Below are 18,440 nucleotides of genomic sequence, written 5' to 3'. Positions count from 1 at the left end.
GGGACGCCACGAGCCCACCCAATCACAGGAACACAGGATTTCCCTTCCCCCGGGCCACTGCAGCACTCTCAGCCACCCAATCCCAGCCTCTCCAGCTGGTGCCCAGTGCCTCCCCCATCGCAACTGACCAGCAAGCAGCCAGGGCCTGGCCTGCTTCTCCATCAGCACCATGGACCCCAGCTGGCCCTGCAGCACCGCCCCCAGGCCCAGTCGCGACCTGCAGTTGGGGCGGAAGGAGCGCTCAGGAACACGTGGCTCAAAGGTCAGAGACCTGGGAGCATGGCCCCCGTGAGGCTGCAGGTCCGGCTCCGCCAGAACCCAGACCGACAGCCCAGCTCCCCAGCCTTGGGATGCAATTGGGGAACTTGGGGGTGGAGGTACTGTACCCCAGGGAGACCAGCAGGGACTCTGAGCCTACCAGGGTACCTCAAGAGGCGTGCCCTGACCACATGTAAGTCCTAGGTCTTCAGAGCCACGTTCCCAGGCCTTTTTATTTTTAACTTGAGACAGGGTGGCAGCATTTGGAGTTTTTGTAAGGGGGGGGCGATACAATACAGGACACATTTCATAAGATTATTTTATAATGAATCATCCAAATAATTGTGCACAAAGAGTGCAGGAGATCTGTCCACGCACTAAAGACCACAGACTCCAGCTCAGGGCCTGGATCCTGCTATCCTGAATGAGTGCAGCTGAAAACCTAGACCTTACAACAATGCCTCTCACAGCCTCACAGAGGCCCAGAGCCCACGACAACGTGTCATGCAGGCCCACCTCACAGATCCGTGCCGGGAAGGCCCAAAGGTCAGCAGCGGAAGCTGGAAAGTCTGCGCCAGCGGGATGAAGGGTCTGCGCCAGCGGGCTGAGGATCTGAGCTGGAGCCAGGAAGCCCCGCTCAAGGTAAGCACCAGAGCGCCCCGGAAACCACAGCCATCCTCAGTGACAGCGAGGTCCTGAACTCAGCGATGAGGAAAGCTGACAGGACAAGGCCCTCCAGCAGAATAGCCAAGAGAACCAGCAGCTTCCAACAGCGCCAGCAGCTTCTCGCAGCAGCTTCCCTAACAGCCCCCTCAGCTTCTCTAGCGATGAGGACGCTGAGTTCCCATCAGGAAAGCCAGCAGGACAAGCTTCTCCATGAGGCTGAGCTGTGTACCATCTTCCCCTCCGGAGGCAGGAAACGATGTGCAGCTGAGGATCGGGGGCCCGGCAGGAAAGTCAGTGTGACAAGGTCCTTCAGGAGAATAGCCCAAGGAACCAGTAGCTTCCAACAGCTTTCCCAACAGCCTCCCTCAGCTTCTCCTGTTCTGCCTCAGCTTCTACCTGTGCATAGACAGAAGGTAGAAGCTTCTGGGACCGCGCGTCCTGGGGCCCAACTTCTGTCCTCAGTGCCTCGGGCCACCCGCAGGGTCACATGCCCACCCATACTGCCCCCTCCATGAGCACTGCCCTGCCAGGGAGACCCCTGTAGGTCCAGAGAAGGGGCAGGCTGGAGGACAAGGGTGTGAGAGGTGGGGCCAAAGCCAGCTCACCCTCGTGTGGGAAGGAGCCAGTGTGGCATCAGAGTACCCCCACAGCCTTGGCTTTCTTCACTGACCCCACAAGAAGCAGCAGCGTGGCTCCATCTAGTTCTCTGGACTCCTTCCTCCAACCTACAGACTGTCTGAGAAGTCTGGGGCCTGTCATCCTGCAGGTGACTTGACAGTCCCAGTCCAGCTGCAGCAAGGTGGGATGGGGAAGGGCTGCTAGGGCCATGTTAGCACCAGGCCTGAGGAAAGGGACAGCTGGGACCTGGGAGGGCCTGTACGGAGGAAGGGTTTTGCCACCTGGAAGGTGGGGGCGGGAAGCAGAAACCCCCATGGAGGATTTGGCGCCTGGGCCCCTATTGGCCACTGAGGAGCAGAGCAGGGGTTTGGGCTCCACCAGACTGGGAAGTGAAGAATCTTGTGGCTAGGCACTTGGGAGGCTGAGGCAGGAGGATCTCTATGAGTCTGAGGCCAGCCTGGGTGACACAGTGAGTTCAAGGCCAGACAATGAGGACCTATCTCATAAGAAGAAGGAGAAGAAGGAGGAAGAAGAGGAGGAGAAGGAGAAGGAGAAGAAAAAGAATCTTGTTGGCCACATGAGACTGCATCTAGCCTCCTGTGGTGACCAGGAGAGAGGCGGGCATGAGGCCCTTTGGCAAAGGTCTGTAGGCCCAGGTAGAGCTGGGCTGCAGTGGCCCAAATAGGGTTCAGCGCCTCTGAACGGGAAGGGAGGGTAGACAAGGCAGGATGAGCGGTGTCCCCAGCACTGTTGTGGAGGTGGCTGCCTGTCAGGTCCATGTACTCTGAGGCTTGGTGGTCAGGCAGGGACAGGCCAGGGCAGAGATGTCCACTACAGACCTGTGGACCCAGCCTCCCTCCGCTTCCTGTGGAAGTGTCAGGAAAACACAGCAGGAGGTAAAAGGAGCCACAGAGGGCGAGGGCTCTGCAGGAAGGAGATGTGGCCGCCGTGGGTCATCCTGAGCTCCCGTGCCTGGCTGCAGGAGGATGTGGACAGCCTGAGGGGACCGGGGTGTACTGCCCTTCCGGGGAGTAGGCGCTGTTCACAGCGGGCAGCATAGGCCGTGGTCCCGGCGCGTCATCTGTGTGCTGACAAGGGGCTTTGCGGAGCCATCACCAGCTCTGACTGAGGACTGGGGGGACCCAGCTGACAGCCAGCAGGCCCAAGGCCCAGGGTTGCACACTACCGGGAGACCGGTTCTGCCACAGAGGAAGGAGCTGAGGAGGAGGTGCCCACCCCTGGCCCCTTGGAACCTCCAGAGGAGAACCAGGTGGGCAACGTCACAGCCTGGGGACACCCATAGAGAGGGCCTGGCCTGAATGCGACTGTCTCCAGCTGCAAAGCCTGGGGTCATATGTGAGGAGGCCTCCCAGGCTGTGGTTGGGCCCTGCCTTCCACTGCTGTTTCGTGGTGGGCAGCCCCACCCCTGTCTCCAGGGAAGGGCAGCAGCAGCTCCTTAGAACAGGGCCAGCCTCGAGCAGGGAGGCAGAAGTGAGCTGAGATAAGGCCACCTGGCCAGCCTGGGGCCTTCCTGGCCACTCTAAGTCAGGGAACCTGCAGCTCCAGCCAGGTGAGGGGGCTGGGCAGGCCACCACGAGGACTCGGGCTCTCCGGGCCTCACAGGATGGCCACCAACTCGCTTTGGCCACCGTGGAGAGTGACAAGCTGCTCTAGGAGCAGAAGCTTCCGTCGTTCCATGGTCCCCCGTGGTGGTCTCCCATCTTCTTTCTGAGTCCCACAGTGCACAGCACCCAGTGGGCAGGGCCACCAGCAGCCACCACCTGACATCATGGGAAGGAGCCGCACCAGCCTGAGGCCCAGCGAGGCAGAGCCAGTGCTGCACCCCACACCCCTCAGCAAGACTGTCCCTGTCACAGGGCCCCATGGTCATTGCTGGCCTCTCCTGCCAGGGCTAGAGCTGGTTGTGCCATAGTCAAAGAGGCTAGAAGCAGGCTCAGTCCAGATTGGAGGCGGTGGAGGTGCACAGCGAGGGAGCAGCGTGGGAGGGACAGACACTGACTCTGTAGGAGGATGTGTGGCCACAGGAGCAGGGAGCTGAAAAGATTGGCGTCAAAACTGAGCTGGTCTATCATGCCTCACCAGCCCTGCCCACAGGCACGCTGAGCCAGCCACTGGGTCCAGGCTGGCGGCGCCTGCCTGTAATCCCAGCGCTGGGGAGGCTGAAAAGAGGAGGATCACTACGAGTCCAAGCTGCATAGTGAGACCTTGTAACAACCAAATACATACAAAACAAAAACCAAACAAACAAACAAAAAAGCTGAGCTGGGCGAATACCTGTAATCCCAGCAACTGGGAGGCTGAGGCTGGAGGATTGCTGCGAGTTTGAAGCCAGCCTGCACTACATGGCAAGACCCCATCTCAAAAATGAAAATGAAAATAAAAGTAGAGTGAAAATAAAGGGCAGAAGACAAAGAGGAGACCCAAAAGACAAGGAAGGAGGAACCAAGAAAGGGAGAAACAAATAGCTGAGATTCCATCTCATTCCAGAAAAGCGTGGCTGTCATCAAGAAATCAGAGTAACAAGTTCTGGGGAGGTGCAGGGGACAGGACCCTTCCTAGCTGCCTGCGGAGGGGCAGGCACAGCCCCCGGGGAGCGGGGTGTCGCAGAGCACTAGAACTGGGTTCCCCCTCGCCGGACTCATCCCGTCTGGGCCTCTTCCGAGAGTTAGGGACATCCTATTACAGCAGTGCACATGCGCCCATGCATACAGCAGCGCAGTTCACGACAGCCAGGTCTCAACAGATGAATGGAGAAAGTACGGTATTTACACACGGTGGAGTGCTATTCTGCTATGAAGACATTTGTAGGAAAATGGATACACTTTGAAAGTGTGATGTTTGTGGTGGCGCACGCCTGTAATCCCAGCTCTTGGGAGGCTGTAAACAGGTGGATCACTACGAGTCTGATCTAGTAGTAAGACCCTGAACGCCCTATAGACCCTTCCCTAAAATACAAAAAAGAAAAAAAAAGAAAAAAAAAGTGTTATGTTAGGGCCGCCAGGCAGCTCAGCGGATAGCAGCACCTGCTGAGGCAGGCGGGCAGCTGAGGCTCAGTCCGCGGCGCCCCACGCCAGCCCCGCCCCCAGGGCACGCCGAGCCGGCCATGGAGCCCGGGCATGGTGGCGCACGCCTGCAATCCCAGCTCTTGGGAGGCTAAGCACAGGCAGATCACTACGAGTCCGATCTACGTAGTGAGACCCTGTACGAAAATACAAAAAAAACCCCCAAAAACAAAAAACTTTAGTGGTGTTAAATGAAACAAATCAGAGAACCAAGCTTAAATATGGCATGGTTTCTCATACACGAGAAATCTGAATTATAAATAAGAACGAGATAGATAATAGGGCTAGGTGTGGCGATATACGGCGCTCGCCTGCAATCCTAGTACTTGGAAGGCTGAGGCAGGAGGAAGGCTGGCAGGGAGGAGGGGATGGAAAGAGAGTGAAACGTGTTGTGGCTGTGTGCCATTAAGCACTTCAAACCTGGTCATGAAAACTGAAACTCAGAAGAAGTAAAAAGGAAATCAGGAACAGGAACGTGAGCCCAGAAACACATCCTACTCCAGAAATTCCCGGAGGAAGGCACTGAGGGGTGCGAACCTCGGGGTGCGGGGCCCCACTGCGCCCCGCAGGCCTCAAGGCGATGCCCCAGCGTACAGCATCAGGCCTCTCTGGGTTCCACCAATAAACCAAAACACTCACACGTCCCAGAGAGGAAAGCAGCCGCTGTGAAGGCCAGGGTCAGAACTGCGGCTCGTCGGGAGCAGCGCACAAACGCTGCAGAGCACCGGCAAAGTCCTTCAACTTGAAATGACGTTTTCTTTTCTTTTTCTCACATCAGACACATAATGTGCCTACGTGGTGACAAGAATTGAGGGAGGCACATGTCATGCGTGCGGCACATGTCACGCGCGTGGCATGAACACCCAGTCTTCATGCTCACGAAATTCCTACCATTATCCAGCGTGTGGTTAGACAGAGAGCTCTCTAGGCCTGCTTTGTAGGGAGGATTCAATGAGTCAGCGTCATGCACCTTTTCTCAGAAAGCCACTGAAGCATGTTCTGCAGCAAAATGAGGGGGGAAGCCATAGGAAAGAGAGCCATGAGCAGACGAGGAGGCTGAGGCAGGAGGGTTGTGAGTGTGAGGCCAGCCTGAGCTACACAGAAAGATCCTGACTTAGAAAAAAAGACGTGAGAGGGTCGGGGAGACAGCTCAGTGGCGTAAGCGCCTGCCTCACAAGCACAAGATCATGAGTTCAATCCCTGGTACCTCGAAAGAAAGAAAGAAGAAAGAAAGAAAGAAAGAAAGAAAGAAAGAAAGAAAGAAAGAAAGAAAGAAAGAAAGACATGAGATCCAGGAAACAGGGAGCTGGCCCGAGGGAAGCGCAGGGTGCCCAGGCCAGTACAGCAGTGCTGAAAGCTCAGCACACAGCCAATGTCCTCTATGGCAGGAAGGAGTTTCAGGAGCGAGGCTGGGTGGGGGCTGCGGGTGGAGCTGGGCAGTGGTGCAGCGAGAGGCTGGGGCGCTGTTAGACTAAGAGACGGTCCTGGAGGAGACCCGGTCAGCATAACAGATGGCCCCTCCCACACCAGGCACGTGGGCGCGGTTCCTGGCTGGACCTGCAGCTGACAGTCTCCCAAAGCTGCTGGGACTTCCGTCCAAGCTGGGACTGGTGCGACTGGAGAGGACCTGCTTCTGAGCTTGCTGAAGTCATCGGCAAAATATGGTTCCCTTCCCTCACAGGATGGAGTGCCTTGCTTTCCTGCCACCCCAGGGTGCTTGTAGCTCCTACAGGCGACGTGGGAAGAAGCAGTCGACTGTATTCCAGGCTGGTCTTGGATTCTTTTTTTTCTGTATCTTAGGGAAGGGTCTACAGGGTGATCAGGGTCTCACTACTAGATTGGACTCGTAGTGATCCACCTGTTTACAGCCTCCCAAGAGCTGGGATTACAGGCGTGTGCCACCACACCCAGTTTCAATGGCTGTCTCAGCTCACCTGGGGGGGTGGGGGGGAGGCCAGCACAGCAGGCCTGGGGATGAATCCCCAGCCCCTACGGCTGCTTGCAGGTGCTTTAATCCCTTTAATCTGCTGAGCTATTTTATTTTATTTTATTTATTTATTTTTTTTTTCTGCTGAGCTATTTTAAATTCATTATGTAGCCCAAGCTGGCCCTGAGCTCCCTCCTATCTTTCTGCCTCAGCCTCCCGGGTACTGAGGCCAAGGAGTGCACCACTACACCTGGCTAGGGTGGCTTCTCCCAACCTAGAAAGGGAAGAATGCTTAGCCCAGATGGGTGCTGCAGTCTCATCCACAATCACGGGCAACCCACACCGAGCCCCATGCTGTCAGTGGTGGTGAGTCGTGGGTCATTCCCACATGAAAAGGAACCACAAAGGGTGTGCAGCCCAGCAGGTGAGGGTGTAGGAGCCACTTTCTCAGCAGCCCAGTGCACCAAGGGACCCCACACAAAGGCACTTACTGATGCAGCGAGAAAACAACTATGGCTAGATTCTCTCTCTCTCTCTCTCTCTCTCTCTCTCTCTCTCTCTCTCTCTCTCTCTGTGTGTGTGTGTGTGTGTGTTTAGTCCTATGGATTGCATCCAGAGCCTTCATACTGAGCTACATCCCCAACAAGCTGCTTCTTTTTGTCCCTCTCCCAGCAGCCTTTGCATTGCTTGGATAAAACACACTGATGAACAGAGTGCAGGATGGGAGTGAGTGGCCTCCGATAGGGGACAGCACGTTCCCACCCAGCAGAGTGCAGGATGGGAGTGAGTGGCCTCCGATAGGGGACAGCACGTTCCCACTCAGCAGAGCCTCAGGGCCCTTGTGGGGGAGCCGGACCGGGTAACCGAGCTCACCCTGGGGACACAGTGACTAGGGGCAGGCTCCAGGGATTTGGAAGGTACCGTGCCCCACCGGGAGGCCCCATCTCCCCTGACTAGCTGTGGATTTGTTTTTAATTCTGTACACTTTGCCTCGTTTTAAAGATCTGAAGAATACATGCTCCTGGTAAAAACACAGAAGCCTTGAGCCCCGGGGGGCTGCAGACCCCAAGGAGCACCCGTCAGCCCCCTCCATGCCAGTTCTGGGACCTTGGCAGCCCCAGCCCTGGAGCAGCCTGCTTGCCCCCTAATACCCACAATGCCTCCTGATGCCCTGCAGCCCACAGCCTGGCAGAGGCCATCCCTGCTCTCCTTTCCTCAGGGGCAGCTGGCCAAGCCCAGCTGCTGTCCCTTGGCACCATGATTTTGGTGGCAGCCAGGGCATGTGGACTGTTGGTGTCCCAGTCTGCCTTAGGCTTCTGAGGGTGGCATGGGGAGGTGGGGCCCATGGCCAGCATGGCACCAGCCATAGGTATGGTGACCCTGGGGTCAAGGAACAGATAGCAGAGGGACTCCAGTCTGCCTGCTCTCTGGGCCTCAGTTTCCCTTCTTGATCACTGGGTTGTAGCAGTTCCTCAGCCTGTCTCTGGGCCTGACTGTTCTCTTTTCTCCCCCCGGCCCCCCATACCTGAGATTGAACTCAGGACTTTGTGCTTGCCAGGCAGGTGCTTATGCCGCTGAGCTATATCCCTGGCCCCTGGGCCTGACTGCTTTTTTCTTTCCTTTCCTCCTCCTTCAGCAAAACCCAAGCAATCCAAGAGTCCCGGTCAGGGTCTGCATCAGGTGCCATTTCCAGGGTGACCCTCCTCTCCTTCCGGCAGGGAAGCCTGAGGCCTGGTGGGCCAGAGTGGCCAGCGCAGGGCAGGGAGGCACTCAGGCCTCCTCTGGACCCTGGGCTTAGAAGGGATCCTGGGGGCAAAGCTGGGTGCTTTGGTGCAAGGTGGGAGGCCCCCTGTACTCAGTGGCTGTCCAGTGCGGGAGTGGCCGAGGGAGGGAGCTCAGAGAGCGGAGGCATGTGTGCTTGCGGGTGTGGGGCCCGTCTCAAGCTTGGCTTCTCACCACTGAGAGGCTTTTCTGGCTGGAACAGGACCCTGGTCCTCATCTCTTAGCTCCTGCTCACCCTCTAGGCCTGTGCTGACCTTGGCCTCTCTCCTGTACCAAGTTTTTTGGGGTCATCCATGCTCAAGATGTGTAGATGCCATCCTCTTCTAAGGCCGTCGGTTCCATCTCTATTGCTGAATATTCCATATTTCGTTTAACCATTCTTCACCTGGTACACATGACCGCACAGTAAGGCTGGGATGGACGATATTTATTCCAATATTTGTATATAAGTTTCTGTATGCCTCTAGCTGGGTGTGGTGCCACACACCAGTAAGCATAGCACTTAGGAGGCAGAGGCAGGAGTTCGAGGCCAGCCTGGGCTACAAAGTGAGTTCAAGGCCAGGCTGAACTGCATAGTGAGACTGTCTCAACAAGGCAAAACAAAATATACCAGGACAAAACTTGAGTTGTTTGTTTTCTTCGCCTTCGCCTTCCCCTCCCCTCTCCTCCTCCTCCTCTTCTTCCTCCTCTTCCTCCTCCTCCTCCTCTTCCTTCCCTCCTCCTCCTCCTTCTTCTTCTTCTTGGAGACAGGGTCTCATTATGAAGTTCAGGCTGGTCTTGAACTTGCATTGATCCTCCTGCCTCAACCTTCTAAGGACTGGGATTACAGGTGTAAAATCACATTGGTTGACAGGCATGGAACCCTGTAGTCTCAACATTCAGGAGGCTGAGGCAGGAGGATCACTGAGAGTGTGAGATCAGCCTGAGCTACATAGTGAAACTCTGTCTCAAAACAAAAGGAAAAGAAAAGAAATTGCATTGGTGCATAGGTTTGTGTTCAGTCTTCTAGTCCCTTAATTTAGATCTCATGTTGCTGCCCATGGGTGACCCAAGGACAATATCAAAGTCCCTAGCCATCACGGAAAAAAAATTTGTCTCTCCTTGCCCGTCAGTTGTGGCTGCGCGTATGTTAGTGATGCGTCACTGTGTCAGTTCTGTGTGCCACTGCCAGCAGGGAGTACACAGAGGTGGCCTTGGGCCTGCAGAGCGAAACGGTACAGTCCTGGGGCCCGAGGCCACCAATGCTGTCTTAGGATGGGGAGCCAAGGAGCAGGTGGGACAGCTGAGCCTTGGGCCAGAAGATCTAGAGAGAGACCCTGGACATCTGGGGACTGGGAGTTCAAGGCCAGCCTGAGCCACACAGTGCATTCAAAGCCCGGGCTCCATGGTGAGACACTGATTTAAAACACCAAAGAACAACAGCAACAACAACAGATGTGGGGAAGCTAAGGAGGCGAGAGCGTGCAGGCTGTGTGGCGGGGGCGGGGCTGCGGGAAGCCTCTCCTGGCCCAGGGCGCAGGGGTGCAAAGCCTGGCTGCGGCTCCCCCAGAGCTCCGCGCTCTCCGCGTCACTCTGTGGTGGCAGTGTGTGTACTGCTTTGCTTGTTCTTGTGCCTGGGCCCTTTGTTTAGTTGTTTTATTTTGCTTTTTAAGTATTTATTTAGTTGGTCCTGGGGTTGGATGCAGGGCCTCGCTGAGCCACATCTCCAGACGGAACCTGGACTTTCCATCCTCCTGCCTCAGCCTCCATGGCATGGGGTCATAGGTGTGCCTGGACCATCTGGTCTGGCCCTCGTCCCTTTGCATTTGACCAGCTCCAAGTCCCGGCTGTGGCTGTCCCAGGGGGCCCTCCCTTCCTGGGGCTGTCCTGAAGATGCTCAGGCATGTGCTTTGGCGCCAAGGCCCGGTGCCGCCAGTCGCTCCTGGAGCTGGGCTCAGCTTCTTGGTGCTTCGGCTGGGCTGCTGCCCCCTCCCGTGGCCTTTGCTCCTTCATTCCACATGGGCACAGCAGGGCAGGAGCAGGAGGTAAGACCCCCACTCCAGCCCCAGGTAGGATGGGCCTGGCCCTCTCTGGCTTACAGAGTGTGGCCGATGGGTCCTCCGTGAGGCACTTCCCACTCCAGTGCCTGGAGCCCCAGGAGAAGAGTCAGGGGCAGAGAAGCGCAACCCGGGGTACAGGGGCACAGAGGCTGTGCAGGGTGTGGCCAAGGAGCTCGAGGACTGAGCCTGGAGCTTTGGCCTCAGCCCAGCGCCGTGTGCGGCTGACCCTACACCTCCTGGTGGGGCACACCCAGCTGACCCCCCTCCCGTGTGGTGCCTGCTGTGCCCCAACCCCCCAGGCACCTGTGGGCCAGGGCAAGGAGAGCCGCTCCAGCCGGCCCACTTCCCAGGACCCATGAGAGCCAACCTCACCAGGCCCCGCTCCTGCACCAGGCCTCAGGTCAACACTGCTTGTGTGTCTGTCTGTCTGGAGGGCAGTAGCCGGTTTGTTCATTTATTTTTTTTAATGGGGTCTTGTTCTGTAGTTCAGTCTGGACTTACATGCACTCCATAGCCCAGTCGATCCTCCTGCTTCAGCCTCCCAAGGGTACAGACTACAGGCTTAGTTTGTCTTTTTCCTATCCAGCCTGTCTGGGAGGGAAAGGAGATATCACTCTTGTGAAAGGGGCAGGCCCTCACGCAAGAAAAGGAACCTGTTCCTGAGCTTAGGAGGTTCTCCTGCCGAGGTACCAGTGGAGTCTCCTTTTTTCTGGGCTGATGTCCCAGAGGAACTGTCATACCAACAGGCTGAATGTGCCCCAGTATTTCTGGGGACCATGCTGGTCTCCTGTAGTTCCTGGGGTGGCAGGGTATGGAGGGTCCCCACAGGAAGCAGCCTAGAGCTTAGCCACTTAGGGTCCACAGCAGGACCCAGGCCCTACGTGGCAGGGAATAGCATCCCCAGGCCTCTGCTGGGCTTAATCTCTGTGGTGTGGAAGGCTGAGGCAGGAGAGTCGGAACTGCAGTCTATCCTGGGCAGATGATCAGTTTGTAAGCTTGACAACAACTCAGTCTGAAGGCTCTGGGTTTAGTCAGTCAGCAGTGAAAGGAGGAGAGGAAAGAAGACAAAAAGAGAGCCAGCTCTTGTGGGGAATCAAGTGGCCCAGGTGGCCCGGGGGCTGGGGACCAGCCACTCTTTTTGCCTGCAGTTGTCCTCAGCTATCTTCTGGCCCTGGTCCCTGGGGGATTTAGCCTGGGGTCCCGGTGCCCCCTGCCCATGGAAGACACCATGGTCCTGGGGATAGTGGGCCCTCCTGCATCCCAAGGGCTCCACCAGGCCCAAGCTCCATGGGCTACATATCACGGGGCCCAGCCAAAGTGGGAAGGAGGGGAGCACCACAAGCTCCAGGCACAGCACATAGTGGGGGGAACTGGGCCTGGCACCCTGGGCCTGGCAGGGGCACCTCCTCCCTTGAGACTCATGTCTACCTTTTGTCACTGTTGAGACACAATGCCCACACCACCCAATTCATGCGAAGCGCACTACTCCAGCCAGCCAGACATGATGGCTCAGGGCTATAACCAGGGAGGCTGAGGCAGGAGGGTCACAGATTTGAGCCCTGACAGAGTAGCTTAGTGACTTAGTATCTCAAAATAAAAAAAATAAAAAGGGGCTAGGTATGAGCCCAGTTGAAGGCCTGGATGTAATCCTGTCCCTCAAAACAAAAACAAACAAACAAAAAAAACCCCAAAAGCATTCTGCTCTCTGTTCCAGTGGAATCAGAGACCTGCAACCGAGACCAGAGCTGGACACCACACAGGCCTAGTAGGAGGGGCAGGGCTGAGGGCACCCTACTGGCTTGAGCCCCGCAGCCCTGCACCTCCTCACCTGACTCTGGGGCCCTGGTCACCCGATCTCCTTTCTGCCCATACAGCCCCTGTGCTGGACACATCAGGCATGGTCAGTGGTTTCGTAGGCGACATGGCTCTTGGCCAACACCATGTTTTGGGGGCCATCCCCACAAAGCAGCAGCAGCTCTTGCTAACGCCAGGCCGGGGTCTAAGTGCGCTCCGGCGTGTCCAGCCGCTGGCCAGCTGATGGATGACTAACGCCCCAGGGACATCTGTGTGCAGCTTTGTGTGCAGACATGTCTGGTTCCCCTGAGCTTCTAACACTGAGGCGGTTTCCGTTCACCCGCCACTCTGCAATGCCTACACTGGCTTCTCTGCCTGGCCCTGCCTCTGGTCACTAGGTGGCCCCCCTTTTCCCACCCTTGCAATACTTGCTGTTTACTGTGTTTCTGGTAATAGCCTCCTAGGTAGCATGAAATCATCATTTATTGTAGTTTTATTTAACATATATATGCAAATAAAACACATATACGCAAATAAAGAAATGTATAGATAGATAGGTGATAGATACTTTTTTTTCCTTTTGGCCAAATATGATGGTGAACACTCATGACCCCTACACTCTGGGAGGCTGAGGCAGGAGTATTACAAGTTCGAGCCCAGCCTAGAGAACTTAGTGACTTCAGAAGACTCTGTCCCCAAAATAAGCAGCAACAGAGGACTGAGATTAACTCCATGAGGACCCTGGGTTCAGTTGCCAGTGCTGTCTGCCCTACAAACACCACTTTTTCTTTTTTATTCTTTTTACTTTTTTATTTTTATTTTTTTCTGTATTTAGGACAGAATCTACAGGGTCTACAGGATCTACAGGGTCTCACTATATAGATCAGATTCGTAGTGATTCTCCTGTTTTCAGCCTCTCAAGTGCTGGGATTACTGAGACTCTCAATCACAGCCTCAGTGGGTCCTGCAGGTGGGGCCGACCCAGCACACTGGGGATCCAACCCCAGCCGCTGCGCTCTGCCTCAGCAGGCGCTTTAGTCCACTGAGCTATCAGGCTGGCCTTTTTCCTTCTTTTTAAAAATCATTTATTTATTTATTTATTTGGTACAGGGTCTTGATCCTCCTCTAGTGATCCTCCTATCTCAACCTCCTCAGTGCTGGGACTACGAGTGTGTACCACCATACCCAGTCTCCATGTTGGGTTCGGCACCCAGGGCCATCACGGCATGTGATACTGGGGATCGAACCCAAGTCCTTGGGCTTCCAGCAGGTGCTTAGACTGCTGAGCTATCTCCCCAGCCCTGTTCTTTTATTTTTCATTGTATTTTTGTTTGTTTGTTTGCTTTGAAACAATCTCATTGTGTCTTTCAGGCTGGTCTTGAACTATGTAACCCAGGCTGGTCTTAAATTCATAGCAATCCTCCTGCCTTAGTCTCCTGAATACCGGGCTTATGGTGGTGGAGCGGATGGCAGCTGGGATTCGGAGACGTGCAGATGCCACCCTGTGACGTCCCCACCTGTGTCATGAGGGCAGAGTGGGAGGTGACAGTCGCAGGCAATGCGAATGCCTCTACATTCCATGCTAGATTTCAGCTGGCAGATAATTTGAAGAAAGCTCCTCCCAAGTTCACAGTCCCCTGAATTCCACCGCTGAACCCCACTTCAAAGACTCCCAGGATCTGACAGCTTTGTTCAAGTCTCAGGTTTTGAAGCGTCTTCAGAGCTTTGACCCTCCCAGGATTGACCTCAAGGCTCTGTGTCCCTGCTGCCCTCAGCCCCGGCCCTCCTTTTCTCTTCTTTTGTCTTGGAGTATTCCTTCTCAAGGACAGAATTTTTTTTCTTTTCTTTTTCGGAGGGGTGGGGGCAACACAGTGGGAATTGAGCCCAGGATTTTGCCCTAAGGTACAACCCCAGATTTATTTATTTATTTATTATGTATTTATTTATTGGAGACGTGTCTCATGAAGTTGCTAAATTGCTCAGGCTGAAATGGGATTTGGGATCCTCCTGCCCCAGCCTCCCAGTGTGCTGGAATTATAGACCCGCACCACCGTGCCTGGCACGATGAATTTGCTAGCAATCTATCTAAAATCATCACCGTAATAATAATGGGAGTAGCACAAATTATTAACGCTGGATACTTAGAAGCAGACAGGGCCTTTGTGCACATCCCTTGCTTCCAGCATTCCTGGGAGCTGCTTGGGTGGAGCAGGCCACTCGGGGCTGGATGGGCTCTGATCCAGGGAGGTCAGGTCACCCCAGGTGCCTTGGTTTCCTGAGGCGCATGCTGGGAGCCTGGTATACTTGCACATGCAGTGGGATTGTTGCCAAGGGCAGACCCAGTGCACAGCTGAGCTCCTACTATACTACGCACTCCTGTGACACCAGCCCCTTGGTGGTGTGTTGAGGCAGGAGGACTGCAAGTTTGAGTCCTGCCTGGACAACTTAGTGAGACTCATCTAAAAAAAAAAAAAAAAAAAAATCGGGGTTGGAGGGGCTGGGTATGGTGGCACACACACTCATAATCCCAGCAATTTGTAAGGCTAAGGCAGGAAGATGTCTCGTTTGGACTCTCCATGGACAATTCAGCAAACCTGAGTAAAATAATTTATTTCCCTAATGCTGGGTATCGGGTATTTTGTCCCAGCAACAAAAGAAAGTAACTGAGACAGGATGTAATGCATGCTAAGGCCCTGGGTTCAGGATCCAGTACTGCCACAGGCAAATAAATACACAATTTTTCAAAATGGCCAAGATGTAGCTCAGTGGTGGAGTACCTACTGGTCCAAAGGCCCCAAATTCCCGTTGCCTCAGGACTCATGAGGCCTTCTCTGGAGGGGGAGCTGCTGTCCTCTGCTGCTGCCCTGGCCCTGGCTGAAGTCATCTGTACCAGCTGGGACTCGCCAGCACTCACAGAAACTCCAAGCATCTACTCCGAGCCAGGCCCACCCTCCTGCTCCCCAACTTTCTTCTCCTCGGGTAGGGAGTAGGTGCTCACAATTCTGAGAGCCCAGTGCACTGTCCCTGCTCTGGGGGCGCTAGGCCCTCCCAGTCCTAGCCCTAGGCTCTGAAAGAAACAGACTTTCAGAGTTTTCCAAAGGGCCTTGACAGGCCTGCCCACTGCCCCGCAGAGGAGCCTGGCTATGCACCTGTCAGGAGCCAGCCTGCTGGAGCGGCCACTGGGGAGGGCACTAGCTGACAAGCCGTACCTCCTTCTTACACAGCTTGTTCAGTGTCTCCGTTCTTGGACCTCATTTGCTCCAGGGACCCTGCCCCGCGCTCCTGCTAGGCGCTCACAGCAGCCTAGATTTCCTGGCTTCCTCCCACCCCCCACCCCCACTCACTTGCCCTTCCACCCACCTGTCCACCTACTCCTTCACCTGCCAGTCCACCCACCCACCTACCCATCCATCCTCTCACCCACCCACCTATCCTTGCCCAGCTGCCCTATCACTCCTCACTCAACAACCTCTCGAGCACCAACTTTGGGCAGGATCCCGGCAACCACAAGGGGTCAAGAAGGGTGGAGAAAAAAAAAAAAAAAGAAGGGTGGAGATTTGAAGGGGCATTTGGTGATGGGGGACAGGATGGACAGGGTCTTGGGGGCTGGGTAGGGGAGGGAGTTACTGGTGGCCTACTCAGGCGCTGCTGATAGGCTTGAGACACTTCAGCTGGATGGGTCACAGGGTGTGTGTGTGTGTGTGTGTGTGTGTGTGTGTGTGTGAGCCCAGCAAGAGCAGAGGTGAGGAGCCTTGGGAGGAAACTTGGGAGGGAGAAGCAGTGTAGATGGGTCTCTGGGAGCCCGGGAAAACACAGACCCAGTATCAGCACACAGGCAGCTGGGGGGCAGGGCTTTGAAGGTAGATGCCAGACTGGGAGATGTGTCACGCAGGGAGGGGTGAAATGAGGGGCAGCCACGGGCAGGAAGCAGGGGTGAAGGGGCTGCCGCAGGAGCAAGGAGAGAAGATGGAAAGTGGAGCGGGAGTTTGTCACGGTGTTGCCAGTGGCCAGAGTAATGACAATTGCTCCTCCCAGTTCTTGGGGATGCTGAACCAGGATTTTGAGTTTGGAGCAACACTGGGCAATTTAGAGCCTGTCTCAACACAGACACAACACACACACACAAAGGGCAGTGTAGGAAAGAGGGCTTCCTCTGGGTGGGGTTCTCAGTGACAGAGGAAGAGACCCTCTGGGAGGTGGACTCTACAAAGTCCACAGGGTCAGGTAGTGGGGCCATTTTCTGTGGCTCATGGCAGAGGAAGCTGCAAGTTAGCAGGCTAATAGGGAATCTACCCATCCGGCCCATCCTGCGGCTAACTAGAGCTGGGTATGCCGCTTGTTAGGTGTGCATTTGTTCAAAGAAAGATAAGGGAGATAGCTCAGTAGAATAAGTGTCTGCCTGGCAAGCCCAGGGTGTTGAGTTCAATCCCTGGTATTGAAAAAAAAAAAAAAAAAAAAGATGTTTTGGGGCCAGGGAAGATAGCTCAGTAGAATAAGCGCTTGCCTGGCAAGCACAAGGGCCTGAGTTCAATCCCTCGTTCTGCCAAAACAAACAAATAACAAAGAAAAGATTGGGGTCTGAGACTGGAGCTTGCCGGGAGAGCAGGAACGAGGTCCGGATTCATCCCCAGCACCACTGGCGAGTGGGGAGCAGGAGGGAAGGAAGGAAAGGAGGTTAGAAGAAAGAAAAGAGAGGGAGGAAGGAAAAAAAAGGAGAGGGAGGGAGGTGAGTTAGTCCAGTGAGGTACCTACAGTCTGCACCTATCAGGAAGTACCCCTGAGGTCCCTGCACCAAGAGTGGGGGGCGGGAGGGCGGGGGGCCTGCCCGTTCCTGCTCTTATGGGTCCATCTCTGGTCGGGGTAGATCTTGGAGACAGGCACAACACAGGCGGGGCTGTCCTCCCTGAGTCAGTGGCCTCCATTTGCCCCCTCCCCAGCTCTCACTCTTGAGAGTGGCCCAGGTGGCTGGCGGCATCGCAGGGCGCACACAGCTGGGGTCCCTAGAGATGGGGTGCCCTTCGGAGGGGAACCGAGGAGAACCCCTGAGCTTGGTGGGAACAGGGCTCCTCTCCTTGGTCTTAAGCTTAGACTGAGGCAGAAGCGAGCATGTCACTTAGTGAAGTTAATAACGACGGTTTTGTGCTGCAGAAAAAACGTGGAAGAGAAAACCCGACTATTTAGTCAGGCTTTGAAACCATAAACTCCCGATTTTTCTTTATAGCTATTTATAGCGTGAGCGGGTGTAAACTGTCCCTATAAGAAGCTCAGGTTTGAAATAACCTAAAAAAAAAAAAAAGAAAGAAAGAAAGAAAGAAAAGAAAGAAAAAGAAAAAAAAAGAAAGGTAAAAGAAAAAGAAACGATTTCCCAAAGGTCCAACCCAGGGGCTCCCGGACAGCCGGGTGGAGCTCCGCCCAGCCCCCCAGGCAGCTGTCGCCGTGTCCCCAGGGCTGCGTCGCTCCGTCCCCGGGCCCCCACTCTTGCAGAGTCCAGGACCCGCCGGAGGGGCGCACCCGGTTCCACCGCGGGATCCCGGAAGGCGGCCCCTTCCTCTCTGCTCCCCCATTCCTCAGGACCCCGGGGACCCCGCCACCCTCAGCAAGCCCAACCGCCCACCTTCCCTGGTCCCTTGGGCGCCCAGTCCTCGCAGCTCCCGGGCGCCGCGCACCCTTGGGTCCCCTGGGAAAGGCGGGGGCGCAATTAGTTTCTCCAATTAGTTTCTCTCTTTGTATCCAGCCCATTCAAACAGGCTGTAATCCTCCGCGTGCGGGAAAGTAGTCCCGACCTCGCCGGGAATCGCCCTTGCGTCGCAAACCCGGCGCGCGGGGAAGCCGATAGGGCGCCCTGCGGGATCCCTCGGGGGGACTGGGCTCGCGGCAACGGGGCGTGCACCGGCAGGCAGGCAGGCAGGCAGACGGGGGCCGAGGGGGAGGGGCGCGAGGGCGGCGAAGTCCTCGCCGTCGCCTCGAGAGATGGATCATGGGGCGTAGAGCGATCGCAAACCTCAAACCACGTACGGTGGGCGATACGCGTCAACCCAACCCGACCAACGGAAGCGCGGGGCCTCCCCCTCCCCGCGCTCCCGCCCCGGACCCCCTGACGGACGCGTGCCGCAGCCAACCCTGCTGCCGCTCGCCATCCAAATCCCCCGCGATTCAATGGGAGCGTGAGGGGGCGGAGCCTACACCCGCCAAGTTAGGCTGCACTCGGCCCGCCCCTCGCCCTCAGGCCCCGCCCCCCCCGCCCGCGGCTCCCGGAGTAGTTAGAACCAGCGA

At 55.9% G+C, this 18,440-nt stretch overlaps 1 pseudogene; it reads right to left on the bottom strand.

Moving 5' to 3' along the window:
- Nucleotides 1–5,397: 5,397 nt before the first annotated feature.
- LOC111813805 lies at nt 5,398–5,520 on the bottom strand (annotated as a pseudogene).
- Between the last annotated feature and the right edge of the window lie 12,920 nt (nt 5,521–18,440).

Source organism: Octodon degus, unplaced genomic scaffold (genome assembly GCF_000260255.1).
Source record: "Octodon degus isolate 3935 unplaced genomic scaffold, OctDeg1.0 scaffold00226, whole genome shotgun sequence".
NCBI classification, from domain to species: domain Eukaryota; kingdom Metazoa; phylum Chordata; class Mammalia; order Rodentia; family Octodontidae; genus Octodon; species Octodon degus.
This window is presented reverse-complemented; position numbering and strand designations above follow the sequence as displayed.